Below are 17549 nucleotides of genomic sequence, written 5' to 3' on the forward strand. Positions count from 1 at the left end.
AAAAAGTGGTCGTGGCGTGGGTGGAGAAAGAGGTCAGCATTTTTTATGTCTGTTTTAGGTGTGCAAAATTGTCTAAATCTACACCAGCATGGGAGCTGGCTTAAATGTAAAAGTGGCAGTGGATCCGCTGCAGCCTCTACATAAATTCGCGAATCCACCAACAGCACAGGGCCTTAGTAAGACCAGCGTCTAAAATGCCATCTTAATAAATAACCACCTATATTAATGTATGTTTCAATTAATACAGGAACATAACTACTATAATTCTGCGCCAATGTACAAGAATACAACTACTATAATACTGCTTCTATGTACAAGAATATTACTACTATAATATTGCTTCTATGTACAAGAATATAACTACTATAATACTTCCTCCTATGTACAAGAATATAACTACTATAATACTGCCTCCTATGTACAAGAATATAACTACTATAATACTGCCCCCTATGTACAAGGATATAACTACTATAATACTGCATCCTATGTACAAGAATATAACTATTATAATACTGCTCCTATGTACAAGAATATAACTACTATAATACTGATTCTATGTACAAGAATATAACTACTATAATACTGTCTCCTATGTACAAGAATATAACTACTATAATACTGCTCCTATGTACAAGAATATGACTACTATAATACTGCCTCCTATGTACAAGAATATAACTACTATAATACTGCTCCTATGTACAATAATACAACTACTATAATACTGCTCCTATGTACAAGAATATAACTGCTATAATACTGCTCCTATGTACAAGAATATACCTACTATAATACTGCTCCTATGTACAAGAATACAACTACTATAATACTGCCTCTTATGTACAAGAATATAACTACTATAATACTGCTCCAATGTACAAGAATATAACTACTATAATACTGCTCCTATGTACAAGAATATAACTACTATAATACTGCTCCTATGTACAAGAATATAACTACTATAATACTGCCTCCTATTTATAAGAATATAACTGCTATAATACTGCCTCCTATGTACAAGAATATAACTACTATAATACTGCTCCAATGTACAAGAATATAACTACTATAATACTGCTCCAATGTACAAGAATATAACTACTATAATACTGCCTCCTATTTATAAGAATATAACTGCTATAATACTGCTCCAATGTACAAGAATATAACTACTATAATACTGCCTCCTATTTATAAGAATATAACTGCTATAATACTGCCTCCTATGTACAAGAATATGACTACTATAATACTGCTCCTATGTACAAGAATATAATTACTATAATACTGCTCCTATGTACAAGAATATAACTACTATAATACTGCCTCCTATGTACAAGAATATAACTACTATAATACTGCTCCTATGTACAAGAATATAACTACTATAATACTGCTCCTATGTATAAGAATATAACTACTATAATACTGCTCCTATGCACAAGAATATAACTACTGTAATACTGCTCCTATGTACAAGAATATAACTACTATAATACTGCTCCTATGTACAAGAATATAACTACTATAATACTGCCTCCTATGTACAAGAATATAACTACTATAATACTGTTCCTATGTACAAGAATATAACTACTATAATACTGCTCCTATGTATAAGAATATAACTACTATAATACTGCCTCCTCTGTACAAGAATATAACTACTATAATACTGCTCCTATGTACAGGAATATAACTACTATAATACTGCCTCCTATGTACAAGAATATAACTGCTATAATACTGCCTCCTATGTACAAGAATATAACTACTATAATACTGCTCCTATGTACAAGAATATAACTACTATAATACTGCTCCTATGTACAAGAATATAACTACTATAATACTGCTCCTATGTACAAGAATATAACTACTATAATACTGTTCCTATGTACAAGAATATAACTACTATAATACTGCTCCTATGTACTAGAATATAACTACTATAATACTGCCTCCTATGTACAAGAATATAACTACTATAATACTGCTCCTATGTACAAGAATATAACTACTATAATACTGCTCCTATGTACAAGAATATAACTACTATAATACTGTTCCTATGTACTAGAATATACCTACTATAATACTGCTCCTATGTACAAGAATATAACTACTATAATACTGCCTCCTATGTACAAGAATATAACTACTATAATACTGCCTCCTATGTACAAGAATATAACTACTATAATACTGCTCCTATGTATAAGAATATAACCCTGTTGTCCACTACTTTCAACATTGTAGGCTGAGGGGAGTCTGACTTCAGCAGGATTGGTGACATCTGCCACGTATGTCCAGGGACCTTTCCTAAACAGTTTTCTCCATATCTGTTGGGGATGTTTGGGCGAGTTAGCTATGACTGTCATACCTTGAGGTTAAGGTGTCTTCACATAACACATCCAATTGGATTTATATTTATTATGGATTAATATTTAATTTAAAAACATGCTAATATTTTGATATGACAGAACAATTACCTGTGGAGTGCCCCTTTCCCCTGAGAAACATTACAGTCATTTCAGGCCGGCCTTTAATACTCTGTAAATGAATACGTCAAATGTTCATGGTTGTAGAATGTGACGTCCACAGCAGCACAGCGCATTTAAGCAAAGTGACGTGCAAGTCTTGTGGGGGCTGCAATCTTGAGGACAGGAGCAGTGCCATGAAGTGAGGAGGGAATGGATTTACAGTAAGTGGGAGGTCACAAACTAAGACTGTAATGGAAGGCGTAATCTCCACAGTAGCACAGAGTATTTCTGCAGATGGTGTGCTACGCTTGTGGGGACAGTGATCTGCCCACAGGGGCAGCTCTTTAAAGTGAGAAAGGGGGCAGAAACGAGTGCGAATATATTGGTTACATAGTGTTAGGAGCAGGGTTCACCCAGCAGCGCAGAGCAATTCGAGAGAGGGGTCTGCTTATCTTGTGGGAGGTTGGAGACTGAGAGATATATAGTAGAAGGAGTAGGGTTCCCACAGCAGGGCAGAGCATTTCAGAAGAGGAATGTCCTTCTTCAGTCTTGCATATGATGTCCACTCTAGGAGCAGGGTCAGAGTCTGATGGTGTGATGACACCTCATCTATCCCAAAACCTACAGATGCCCCCCCAATAACACAGTCCATGATCACATCGGCAGCAATAACCGCATTGCACAAAACCTTTACATGACAAAATCCTAAATGCCGTCGTCATCTTGTAATAGATTGCAATTTCCAGTAATAACACCAGTCCTCTTAATGGTTAATTATAGCGCTCTGCCAAACTTCCTGCTCGTAAATCCCAGCGACATTGGAAGCCTCCGCCCGGACCGCACCTTCCATGAGGCAGCAGAGGAATTTCCTCCCTGTCCTCACTGGGGAGCACACTGCCCGAGGATGGAGTGACAAGCTCAGTGACACTGAGGGCTCTGGATGATCTAGCTCGAAACAATCGGCCATTTTGATCTGTATGGAAAGAGGTCTTTGGTCACTCAGTCAACCTCCCCTATAGAGGAATGCACAGGCCGTCTCTCTCCTGCGTTTCTCCTCTTGGAAAGATGTGGACCTCATGGGCACGGTAGACCTCCTACACTGTAGAAGTAACATCCACACGACTACCCACATCACACGGAGCTTCCATTCATTTCAAATGGAAGGCAAAACATATGGTATCGACGTGGTCTGAGTTGTCGAGAGGATAAATGTGATAAATCAATAACCCGTTTATTGTCATCGACACAATGTAGATTTCAATGGAAATAATCTCTGGCTGAATGAAAACAATAGGGCGTGGAGTTCATGGAGATTTCCAGGTGAAGATAGCATCATGTATTTAAATAGTTAACGAGACAGATTTATGAGAGTTCTCTCCAGAGCTTTATTTAACCAGTTCAGGAGTGGTCCATCTACCGACTCTTTCTGACCAGGTGCATTTCCTCCTTTTTTTTTTTAAGTACATACATCTTTGAAAGCCAGAAACTTTTTTTCCGTTCAGTTATGGAAAGAATTTTTGTGCCTTTTTGCGGTAAGACGTGTAGCTTTATTTTTAGGTCATTTTTATCTTTGTATTTTTTTATTTATTTTTTTATTATGAGGAACATTTAAAAAAAAAAAAAAAAGGTAAAGTAGTCTGTATCTCACATTCTTAGTTTTTGGTAATATCACACCAAGCAACTGAATGATTATTATGGTCATTATGATATATGGGATGTATGGGTTTTGGTTGCTGGGGGAGGGGCTGGAAGCTGCGGTGTGGCATGTGGTGGTGTTTCTTGTTGTGTGTATTTATTTATTTTATTGTTTAATTTTACAATTTGTGCCCCCTTAAAGGGTTCAGAGCTGAACCCGGAAAAACCTCAATTTTCACCCAGGCAGCCCCCCTGACTTGAGCATCGGAGTAGTTTACGCTCCGATGCTCTCCTTTGCACTGCGCGATTTAGCATTTTAGGCATTTTCAAGAGTTCTGGTGACGAACTGGGCTCTCCATGGGGCTGCACTGATGGGCGGGCTTTAGCGCTGCCCTAGCCAGTAAAACGGCTTGGGCAGCGCTAAAGCACGCCCATTAGAGGCTAAAGCCTCCGCCTAGCAGTGTGTTATTGTAAACAAAAGAGCCCTTGTCTTGCGCAATTTAGCACAAGGCAAAGGAGAGCATCGGAGCATGAACTGCTGGCATGCTCAAGTCAGGGGGGTTGCCGGGGTGAAAATGGAGGTATGTCCGGGTTCAGCTCTGAACCCGGACAACCCCCTTAAGTTCATACAAGACTAGGGATGAGCGAGCTTCAAGTTTTTAAGGTCGAGTTTGGGTTCGAGTATATGCTGGATTCCGTTACCACGGACCATAACGCAATTCCATGACGCAATGCATAACAGAATGCCTTTAGAGGCATTCCATCATAATAGAAGTCTGTGGGCAGCATAACGGATCCATCTGGGAACTGGACGGATCTGTTATGCTAGCCATAGACTTCTATTATGATGGAATGCCTCTATATTTTGTGGTAACGGAATCCATAACGCAATTCAGCATATTCCCAAACTCCAAGTTCAAAACTTGAAGCTCGCTCATCCCTATACAAGACCTTTGTGGGACATTGAACTCTACAGTCGTGGTCAAAATTTTTGAGAATTACATAATTATTGAAAATTGGAAAAGTTGCTGCCTAAGTTTTTATAATAGCAATTTGCATATACTCCAGAATGTTATGAAGAGTGATCAGATGAATTGCATAGTCCTTCTTTGCCATGAAAATTAACTTAATCCCCAAAAAACCTTTCCACTGCATTTCATTGCTGTCATTAAAGGACCTGCTGAGATCATTTAAGTAATCGTCTTGTTCCCTCAGGTGAGAATGTTGACGAGCACAAGGCTGGAGATCATTATGTCAGGCTGATTGGGTTAAAATGGCAGACTTGACATGTTAAAAGGAGGGTGATGCTTGAAATCATTGTTCTTCCATTGTTAACCATGGTGACCTGCAAAGAAACACGTGCAGCCATCATTGCGTTGCATAAAAATGGCTTCACAGGCAAGGATATTGTGGCTACTAAGTTTGCACCTCAATCAACAATTTATAGGATCATCAAGAACTTCAAGGACAGAGGTTCAATTCTTGTAAAGAAGGCTTCAGGGCGTCCAAGAAAGTCCAGCAAGCGACAGGATCGTCTCCTAAAGAGGATTCAGCTGCGGGATCGGAGTGCCACCAGTGCAGAGCTTGCTCAGGAATGGCAGCAGGCAGGTGTGAGCGCATCTGCACGCACAGTGAGGCGAAGACTTTTGGAAGATGGCCTGGTGTCAAGAAGGGCAGCAAAGAAGCCACTTCTCTCAAAAAAAAACCCATCAGGGACAGATTGATCTTCTGCAGAAAATATGGTGAATGGACGGCTGAGGACTGGGGCAAAGTCACATTCTCCGATTGTTTGGGGCATCAGGAAAAAGGCTTGTCCGGAGAAGAAAAGGTGAGCGCTACCATCAGTCCTGTGTCATGCCAACAGTAAAGCATCCTGAGACCATTCATGTGTGGGGTTGCTTCTCATCCAAGGGAGTGGGCTCACTCACAATTTTGCCCAAAAACACAGCCATGAATAAAGAATGGTATCAAAACACCCTCCAACAGCAACTTCTTCCAACAATCCAACAACAGTTTGGTGAAGAACAATGCATTTTCCATCACGATGGAGCCTTGTGCCATAAGGCAAAAGTGATAACTAAGTGGCTCGGGGACCAAAACGTTAACATCTTGGGTCCATGGTCTGGAAACTCCCCAGATCTTAATCCCATTGAGAACTTGTGGTCAATCCTCAAGAGGCGGGTGGACAAACAAAAACCCACTAATTCTGACAAACTCCAAGAAGTGATTATGAAAGAATGGGTTGCTATCAGTCAGGAATTGGCCCAGAAGTTGATTGAGAGCATGCGCAGTCGGATTGCAGAGGTCCTGAAAAAGAAGGGCCAACACTGCAAATACTGACTCTTTGCATAAATGTCATGTAATTGTCGATAAAAGCCTTTGAAATGTATGAAGTGCGAGTAATTATATTTCACTACATCACAGAAACAACTGAACAAAGATCTAAAAGCAGTTTAGCAGAAAACTTTGTGAAAACCAATATTTGTGTCATTCTCAAAACTTTTGGCCACGACTGTACATTTTTTTCTTACTGTAATTGGGGCTGACATATTAGCCTCAGTTACAGGGGGCATAAAGCCCCCCAGAGAGGTTGTACAACCTCACTGCAGAACTGATCTGGGCTAAGACCGAGAAGCTCGCGCAGACTCCTGGCCCCCGGTGATCACATGATTATTAGGACCAGGGCAGGACGCAACGTTGTGGCTTCCTGATCTCTATAAACAGGGTCAGTAATTTCCATCAGTGATTGTAAGCCAAAAATCAGGACTGGAGCCTCCACAGACATAAGGTATAAGGGAAAGATCTGCACCTGTTCTGTGTTTACAGCCACACCTGGTTTTGCTCTCCATCACTGATGGAAATCACTGACCAAAACACTGATGTGTGAATAAGGGTCCATTCACACGTCAGCAAAATGGGTCCGCATCCGTTCTGCAGTTTTGCGGAACAGGTGCGGACCCATTCATTTTCAATGGGGGACGGAATTTGCTGTCCGCATCCGCATTTTCGTTTCGCAAAAAAAATAGAACATGTCCTATTCTTGTCCGCAATTGCAGGTGTCCGTGTTTTGCAGAGTTTCCACCTGAAAAGTCCAGCTGGCAAATGCACAGTATACAGTGCCTTGCAAAAGTATTCACCCCCTTTGACTTTGTTTTGTTACATTACAGCCTTAAGTTCAATCTTTTGTTAATCTGAATTTTATGTGATGGATCAGAACACAATAGTCGGTGAAGTGAAGTGAGAAAAATATATAAATAAAACTATTGTTTAAAAATAGAAAACAGAAAATTGCCATGTGCGTATGTATTCACCCCCCTTGTTAGGAAGCCCATAAAAAGCTCTGGTGCAACCAATTACCTTTAGAAGTCACATAATTAGTGAAATGATGTCACCTGTGTGCAATCTAAGCGTCACATGATCTGTCATCACATATACACACCAGAGGCTTCAACACCTAAGCAAGAGGCATCACCAACCAAAGTCTAGGTCTTTTTGTAACTCGGTAACTATTTTGCTTTATTTATTTTTATTTTAATAAATTTTGAATTATTTCTTGTTCTCCACATTCCTAAAAACAGCGCTTTTCAGTACTTCAGCAGGGGAAAGCACAAGTTGTACAAGCCGATGTGTATTTGCTGTGGATTAAAGCTCAGATTCCTGCTGCTTTTTGCAGTTTTGCATTTTGCAGTTCACACTTCACGGAAGTTGCACTCAGATTAGCCCCATTCAGTTTTGGCTAATCTCCGTACGGCTACTCACCGCAGTTTCCACATGGAAAAGCCCTTCAAGAATTGATCAGTCCATTCTCTTTTCTTCCTGGCACGAGCTCCCATTTAAATTGGTTGGTCATTTATTTTTAAGGGTTTGTTCACCCAGCGATAGTTTCACTGTAAATCCATACACCATAGTTAGAAACGAGAAAACTTGATGCCACAAATTTTTCTGTGCGGATTTGATACACATCAGGAACTGAAATGTCCCTTTCCATGTGAAATTTGCAGCAGGCTAGCCACGTGGGGATGAGTTCCATTGAATGGCCCGCTGCATTGATGGTCCACCTCAGATTTCTGTAACGGATGTAGCAGCACATTTTTTCAGCTGAATAATCCATGTGAGCAGAATCTATGCAGATGTTTACATATATTTCCATGTGGCAAGCACTCCGAAATCTATGCAAAAATATATACACAGCCTGTCCCAAAAAAAAATTTGCCACCCAAAAAAAAAAAGGTCACACACTCTAATATTTCGTTGGACCGCCTTTAGCTTTGATTACGGCACGCATTCGCTGTGGCATTGTTTCGATAAGCTTCTGCAATGTCACAAGATTTATTTCCATCCAGTGTTGCATTCATTTTTCACCAAGATCTGGTAGAGTCTGACCGCTGCGCAAAGCCTTCTCCAGCACATCCCAAAGATTCTCAATGGGATTAAGGTCTGGACTCTGTGGTGGCCAATCCATGTGTGACAATGATGTCTCCTGCTCCCTGAACCACTCTTTCACAATTTGAGCCCGATGAATCCTGGCATTGTCATCTTGGAATGTGCCCGTGCCATCAGGGAAGAACAAATCCATTGATGGAATAACCTGGTCCTTCAGTATGTTCAGGTAGTCCGCTGACCTCATTCTTGGAGCACATACTGTTGCTGAACCTAGACCTGACCAACTGCAGCAACCCCAGATCATAGCACTGCCCCCACAGGCTTGTACAGGCGGCACTAGACATGATGGGTGCATCACTTCATCTGCCTCTCTTCTTACCCTGATGCGCTCATCACTCTGGAACAGGGTAAATCTGGACTCATCAGACCACATCACCTTCTTCCATTGCTCCAGAGTCCAATCTTTATGCTCCCTAGCAAATTGAAGCCTTTTTTTCTGGTTTCCTCACCGATTAGAGGTTTTCTTATGGCTACACAGCTGTTCAGTCCCAATCCCTGGAGTTCCCTTCGCATTGTGTGTGTGGAAATGTTCTTACTTCCACTATTAAACATAGCCCTGAGTTCTACTGTTGTTTTTCTTCGATTTGATTTCAACAAACGTTTAAGTGATCGCCGATCACGATCATTCAGGATTTTTTTCCCGACACATTTCTTCCTCGAATACGATGGGTCCCCACTATCCTTCCAGTTTTCAATAATGCGTTGGACAGTTCTTATCCCAATTTTAGTAGTTTCTGCAATCTCCTCAGATGTTTTCTCTGCTTGATGCATGCCAATGATTTGACCCTTCTCAGACAGACTAACATCTTTTCCACGACCACGAGATGTGTCTTTCGACATGGTTGTTTAAGAAATGAGAAGCAACTCATTGCACCATTTGGGGTTAAATAACTTGTTGCCAACTGAAGGATAATCGCCCATGTAGTAATTATCCAATAGGAGGCTCAGAACTATTTGATTAGTTAAATCCAGGTGGCGACTTTTTTTTTTGGACAGGCAGTGTACATGCGTTGAGAACACTCCCTGTCATAGAATCTCCCACAATAAACGGCCGTATGTAACAGGAAACCAGCAGAGTTGTGAACTGTCTAAGTGGTCAATAAAACACTGCTTCAGCCCCAAAAGATAAGAAAAACAAAGATGTTAAAAAGATTACCGAACCTTCGTGTAAACTGTGGAATATTGTCCAACTCGGTAGAAAAGTTTCCCTTCCAAGGGGTTTTCCAGTTTCATATAATCAAATGACAATTGCTTTAGAATGTAAAGTTCGACAACTTTCAAATATACTTTACGTTTCAGTTCTTCCCTATTAAAATTGACATAGGAACATTCATTTATTTACCCCCAGGGACTGAAAACCTGTACACAGCCAATACTTCTCACATCTGAGCGGTTGTTAGAATTGCATCCAGCCTAGACCAGTCTAGTTTAACACATCAGCAGCACAAAGCTCTCTCCTGGCTTGAGGCTTTGCTACAGTTTATCAGCGCTGGTAAAATTTATAGGTCTGAACTTGAACTGATTGTCTAGACAAAAAATTTAACTACTGTATTTGCCGCCTGTGATAAGTAGGTCAATATCCCATTTGCTGGCAGCAAGCAGAGATTTTTTAAATGCGGAAATATTGAAACACAAACTGTATTGCAATGTTGCAGAAACTGTAATTATACAATAATAAAGCCGGATCCAGCAAAACTGCTATTGTGAAAGTAGCCTTATCTGTATTCAGGATCATAATCCCTGACAAGTGAGAGAGGAGGATGAGGCAGCTCTTTACCTCAGTGCTGTGAAGTAACTTGTCCTCCTGTGTAATTAGGACAGGTTTTGTGTGTACTAACAGGGCGGCGGCCATTTTATTTCTCCTAATGATTGCTCCCCAGATAAAACGAGCCATTATAACTAATGAAAGGCATTAGGAATATATTTATAATAAACTAATATTTAAGTATTTTTATTTTCTTAATTTCCGAAGAACCCCTTTAACCATAGCATATTGTCTTGAGAGAACCGGTGAAGTTTAAAAGCCATGATGACTCTGGAAGCACCAGAGGAGTTCACTTGGATTTCAGAAATATATGACAATTGTTTGGAACTTGGAAGTGCCTGTCTTAATTTTCCTAATTGTACACTAGTTGTAATGACATAACATATGTGCTGTCACAGTTGATTCAGGATCTTATTATATGTGGTGTGCTCCGAGAAGGTGAACAAACATCACTTTTCTGATCTGCACAACGGCTGCCTCCACAGGGAAACAACCTTTTTGGATCAACCACATTTCGCCACTTCAGGGAGTTTTAAACATACCGGGAGACAAAATGTTACCAAAACTCCCCACCTTTTAGCCACACAAGCACAGCCTTCTTCCCCAATCCCACATAGTTTGTCGTCACCATTAGCATATGTAAGTATTTGGAAAAAGTACTTCTGATCTGATTAAACTCTGCTAAAGGCTTTGGAAAAAATAACTTTTGTTCCTGTTTTCCTCTTTATAGGTGCATCGATAAACAACAGAGAGTGTCTGTGTTTTTGATTTTCCACACATAGAGCATCCATTTTTATATGCTCTTTTAAAAAATCTCCCATTCATGTCAGAGGCCTACTTCTTTAATATGTGATTATTTCAGCATGTTTTTTTTTTATTCTAGTATATGCGCCCAAAGGGATGGAAGTATTAGTAAGACAAGGATGGCATCATGTGGTCTCCAAAATGGCATTCCTTGCCAATGGTTTCCTATGCATTCATGTAACAATGCATTTATACACAGGATCCCCATGTAAAGTGAAGTCCAAAAGGTGAACCTCAGCCACGTGGGTGATACCAGTACATTTCAAATTGCAGTCATTATTATTAACATAATCCAAAAGCTCTGTATTAGCACTGCATCTCGGTGCCAAATAAAAGCACATCGTCAATGTAGCGCCCACACCAAACAACAGCCTCCCTGAAAAGATTTGATGCAGAAAAGAAAAAAAAAATCCCTCCCACAATGACATAAAAAGATTAGCTGGGAAGGGTGAAAATGTGGATCCCATGAGGCCCTCTTCTGTTTGAAGAAAAGATACCCAATCAAACATAATGTTCGGTCGTCATGATGATAAATTGGCATAAACCAGAATTGTAACTACTCTATTTTATCAAGTGATGTTGAAGTGCTTAAGTAAATTACCCAGGGTTCTGTATATCACGGGCTGAAGATAGGAATCAACCCACTCACTTAACCTCTCACATAGAAAACGAATACCTGCAATAATTGAATGTAGAGGGGAGGGAAACATTCTTTATGTACCTTAAGAAGGCCATGGAAGATTGGGGTAACAGGATATTTTAGACAGATATAATCACTTATTTTTTTGAAAGTTTATCCAAACTCTGACTTTCCTTGTTCAAGTAAAACTACTTTCACACCCGTCAGAGGATCTCAATAGCGGGGGAAAACGCTTCCGTTTTGTCCCCATTTATTGTCAATGGGGACAAAACTTAACTGAACAAAACCGAGTGCACCAGAATGCATCCGTTTTCTCTGACACAATAGAAAATGGATCTGTCCCTCATTGACTTTCATTGGTGTTCATGGAGGATTCGTCATGGCTATAGAAGACATAATACAACCGGATCCATTCATGACGGATCAGTTTTGGCTATGTTAAAGATAATACAACCGGACCCGTTCATAACAGAGGCAGATGGTTGTATCATCAGTATCCATTACGGATCCAGCAAAAACACTGCTGTGAAAGTAGCCTAAAGAGAGTGCTAAACTGAAATCCTTGGTGGCTTCTGAATGAAGCCTGCAGTATGTAGCATTGTTATTCGATAATGAGAAAAACTTGTCCACATGTCACACCTCAATGTAAGAATTATTTTTTATTTCTTGTATAGCCATATATCGTGACTCACAGGCAGACTAACATTGGCATCACGGACGTTCCTGCGACATTTGGCAGGAAATCAGTGAGACTGGCAACACGTGGTTTGATCTGACATGTTTTCTGTTTGACTCAAATGTATTGTTGATCGAGCACCAAAGTGCTCGGGTGCTTGAGTAGAACACTTCTGGGATGCTCTGGTGCTTGGCAGAGCACCCGAGCACAATGGAAGTCAATGGGAAAACCCGAGCATTAAACCAGGTACCCCCTGCTCTGAAGAAGGGAGGGTGTCTGGTTCATAGGAAAAGGTCATAAATTGATGGAAAAACCACTGGAATGGTCCGGGAACTGCATGGGGAGGATGTCTGGATGTCTGGATGGATCTTGGACTCCCAGGTCGCTGCTGGGAACAATGTTGTCCGAGTAGTACGCCACCGAAGATAAAATCTATTTTAGAGGAAAAATTGTTAGGAAACAAACATAAAGGAGGGCCTAATTCACATTGTGGTACAATTGTTCAGGTAGTGGGACTCCTACACTCATAAAGCCTATGCACTAAGTGAAAGGGCTGCCAAAAATTACAAGGAATCGGCACTCCAATGCACCCTTTATGTCATGATAGGTAGGGAAGGGAACAGCAAACTGAAAGACAAACTAAACAACAGACTAGGACCCACAAGCTAGGGAAAAACAAGGTCACCTCCGAGCAATCCCTGAAACACTTTCCCTAGGCTGCTAAGCCCATGTGCATCAATGGTAGATATACACATGTCCCCGTGCCTAAGACTATAACACACTAAACAGACCCTCAGCAATAGGGAAAAAGGGTAAGAGAACCCAGTGCCTTCTACCACCGAAGGCGCTAGCGTCCCCACTAGAGGCCTAGACCAAACAGAAACCAAAAGGGAAAAGAGAAGGGAAAATACTTATCTGATACAAGAAGGAGCAGATGATCCACCAAGCAACCAAAGCTTGCACAAGGTAGAACTATAACCTGCAAAGGCTATAGGGAAAAAGGGAGGTACAAATAGCTTCACTAATCACCAAAAGAACACCACCTGGGAGAAGGTGGAACTGTGCTCAAACCCACAACAAACAAACTATCAGATCGAGTCACGAGCACCAATTCTGACAGATCTCCTCAAACCACCCACAGGGCAGAGCGTGACAGTACCCCCCCCCCCCCTTCTACGGGTGACCTCCGGACACCCAGGCCCAACTCTATCTGGGTGTGCTCTGTGAAAGGCGTTCACAAGGCGGCTAGCTTTAATATCGGTAGACGGAACCCACATTCTTTCCTCGGGACTATATACCCTCCAATGCACCAGGTACTGAAGGGAACCCCGAAGAACACAAGAGTCGAGGATCCTAGAGATCTGAAATTCCAGATTACCATCAACCAAAACAGAAGGAGGAGGGAAAGGAGATGGTTCCGCAGGTTTTACATACTTTTTCAATAAGGACCTGTGAAATACATCATGGATCTTCCAGGCCTGCGGAAGTTCCAGATAAAACGCCACCGGATTGACAATGGCCGCGATTTTGTAAGGGTCAACAAATCTTGGACCCAATTTCCAAGAGGGTACCTTCAGCTTAATATTCTTAGTGGACAACCACACCAAATCACCCACAAACAGGTTCGGACCAGTCATACGTCTCCTGTCAGCCATCCTTTTATATCTTTCACCCATCTTTTTCAAATTGAATAGAATCTTCCGCCAGATAGATGACAAAGAGGAAGAGAACCTCTCTTCCTCCGGTATCCCAGAAGAAATGGTCCCAGAAAAAGTACCAAACTGAGGGTGAAACCCATATGCGCCAAAAAATGGTGACTTATTAGCCAAACTCCGCTAAAGACAAGAACGATGACCACTAATTCTGATTCTCAGTGACAAAACACTTCAAATATGTCTCCAGGCTTTGGTTAGTGCGACTGAGGATGAAAGGCCGAAGAGTGCCGAAGAGAAATAAAACTGAATACCCAGGCGAGAACAAAACGCCCTCCAAAACCTGGAAACAAATTGAGTCCCCCTATCACACACCACATCAGAGAGAATGCCATGTAGTTTCACAATGTTATCAGTAAAGACCTGAGCAAGGGTTTTCGCATTGGGCAAACCTGATAATGATACAAAGTGAGCCATCTTGCTAAAGCGGTCCACTACCACCAAAATCACAGTTTTGCCAGAAGAACTCGGCAAATCAGTAATAAAGTCCATTGACAAATGCGTCCAAGGACAAGATGGGATGGACAAAGGAAGAAGAGATCCCAATGGCCGCGTGTGAGCCACCTTTGCACGAGCACAGGTCTCACAAGCTGCTACATAACCTTCAACATCTTTACGCAACCCAGGCCACCAGAATCTCTGAGAAATAAGATCTACTGTGGATCTACTCCCAGGATGTCCCGCAAGGACAGTATCATGATGTTCCTTGAACACTTTGTATCGCAGTTCAGAGGGAACAAACAACTTGCCTGGAGGACAAGAATCAGGTGCCTCCTCTTGGGCCCCCAACACTTCTGTCTCCAGCTTGGAGTAAAGGGCTGAAAACACCACCCCATCAGCCAAAATTGGAGAGGGATCCTCTGACTCTCCCCCCCCCCCCCAGGAAAGCTACGTGACAACGCATCCGACTTGACTATTTTAAGCCCCGGGCTATAAGTGACCACAAAATTTAACCTAGTAAAAAACAATGACCATCTAGCCTGCCTAGGATTCAAACGCTTAGCAGATTGCAGGTAACCCAGATTCTTATGGTCAGTAAATACCGTAATCGGAAGATTAGCCCCTTCCAGCCAATTATGTCACTCTTCAAAGGCCAATTTGATGGCCAACAACTCTCTATTCCCCACATCATAATTTCTTTCAGCGGCCGAGAGTTTCTTGGAGAAAAAAGCACACGGAGGCCATTTGCTGGGAGAGGGACCCTGCGACAAGACTGCTCCAACACCTACTTCTGATGCATCAACCTCCACAATGAAGGATTGAGACACATCAGGCTGCATCAGAATGAGAGCAGAAGCAAAACATTTCTTAATAGCAGAAAAAGCCTGTAATGCCTCATCCAAACAGACAGAGAAGTCAGTGCCCTTTCTAGACATATCTGCCAGAGGTTTGACAATGGTGGAATAATTCAAGATTCATTTTCTGTAGTAATTCGTAAATCCTAAAAACCTCATCAGGGCTTTCTGATTCTCTGGCCGATCCCATTCCAGTACCGCACGGACCTTTTCGGGATCCATACGAAAGCAGGAGGCAGAAAGCAAGTACCCCAAAAACGGCAGCTCCTGAACAGCAAACATACATTTTTCCAACTTAGCATACAATCTATTCTCCCGAAGGATCAATAACACTTGTCTCAAATGATCCTGATGGGTCTTCATATCGGGAGAATAAATAAGTATGTCATTGAGGTAAATAACAACAAACCTCCCCACCAAAGGATGAAAAATGTTATTTATAAAGTGCTGAAAGACTGCAGGGGCATTAGTTAAACAATTAGTTATCCTCTTTTGTTCTCAAAGAAAAAAAAACCGTAGTGCATATAGTACTTTGTTTAGCTGGGGGGGGTAACACACCAAATGTGTAACACCAAACCAGAAATAGAGGGGGGAAGTTTTATTATTTTTATTTTATTTATCCATGGTATCTTTCTGAGTGTATATAGTATGTATATTAACCTAACTCCGCACCCTCAGAAATGATGAAGTGCCTGCCCTTCAAGTACAAGTGACACTGGAGAGCTGCACTTTTATTAATGATGTATGCTGGGACTTATTACTATCAAGTAATAGCACTTATTACTACCATATAATAATTCCCACACCTATTCTTGCTATTCTTAATGTTGGATTACACTCTGTATCCACTACATTATATATTTGTATACTGTGCACTGCTCCATTACATATCTGTATACAACACTTCATTATATATCTGTACACACCGCTCCATTATATATCTGTATGCAGTAGACCGCAAAAAATCCTGTACAATGTATCACCAGGTGTTATCCAAATCTAATCCACTTGTATCACAGATCTAAAGACATAATGGCAGTATTAATGATGTATGCTGGCACTTGTAGTTCCACCACAATAGACCACTCCCTCATAGTGATAACAGACAACCTGTAGCTTTGGATATGCCAAATATATATTGATGTATACAGAGAAAAACAAATAATAATAAATAAAAATAAAAACAAAAACAAGTCACATGCCCACCCCTGCCCACGCACATTAAAAATTAGGTTTCATTCACAGAATGAAACATAGTTTTTAATCTGATTGGGCAAGGTAGGGCGATGTGACTTCTGGAACCAATGATATCATAATTTTTTTTATTAACCCTGAGTGTTCTGGAGCTCTGTGACAAACGTACAAAGCTTACAGTACGATTGGCCTTTGTCTTGTCTCCTTATTATGACTTTCTCAGGACTTCTTGGAGACACCGTAAGCGGTCCTTAATACTGTAAATGATATATTGTATTGGTTGGCTTGCTAGAATTAACTAAGATAGAGAATATAGCGCTATATTTTCTATCTTCGTTAATAAGAAGATATAATGTATATTATTTGTTTTTCTCTATATGCATAAACGGAGAGCTCAGTGACATAATCTGTACCCAGTATGAATGACTATTTATTTAAATACTGTAGTAAGGTAGAAGGTAAAAAACAAACAAACTGGTGTTATCTCGAGATCGTGGACTCACTGAAAGTAAAGTGTCCATCTTTTATTGTAATGTTGGCACTATCACTATGGACAAAACAGATTAAATAAGAAAGTACTGTGCCTACCCTTTTGCATATATTTAAATATAGGATTGATGGTCAGCTCTGTATATAAAATATTAATCTATTTATTTTTTTTAATAATATACTGTGCATAAAATGACAAAAATCCCTGTATCCTTATTTTAAAAAAAACATAGAAAAAGATAACAAAAAAATAGAAAAATAAATTGCACATTTTATTACTACCATATAATAGTACTGTAGTGAGAAGATAACTACTACACAAGATCTATGATTGCCAGCTACATATATATATATGTCCACATCGAAATCTCTCCCCGCCTGAACCTACCATAGCACCATCTCCCAAG

Source organism: Bufo gargarizans, chromosome 9, assembly GCF_014858855.1.
Source record: "Bufo gargarizans isolate SCDJY-AF-19 chromosome 9, ASM1485885v1, whole genome shotgun sequence".
Taxonomy (NCBI): domain Eukaryota; kingdom Metazoa; phylum Chordata; class Amphibia; order Anura; family Bufonidae; genus Bufo; species Bufo gargarizans.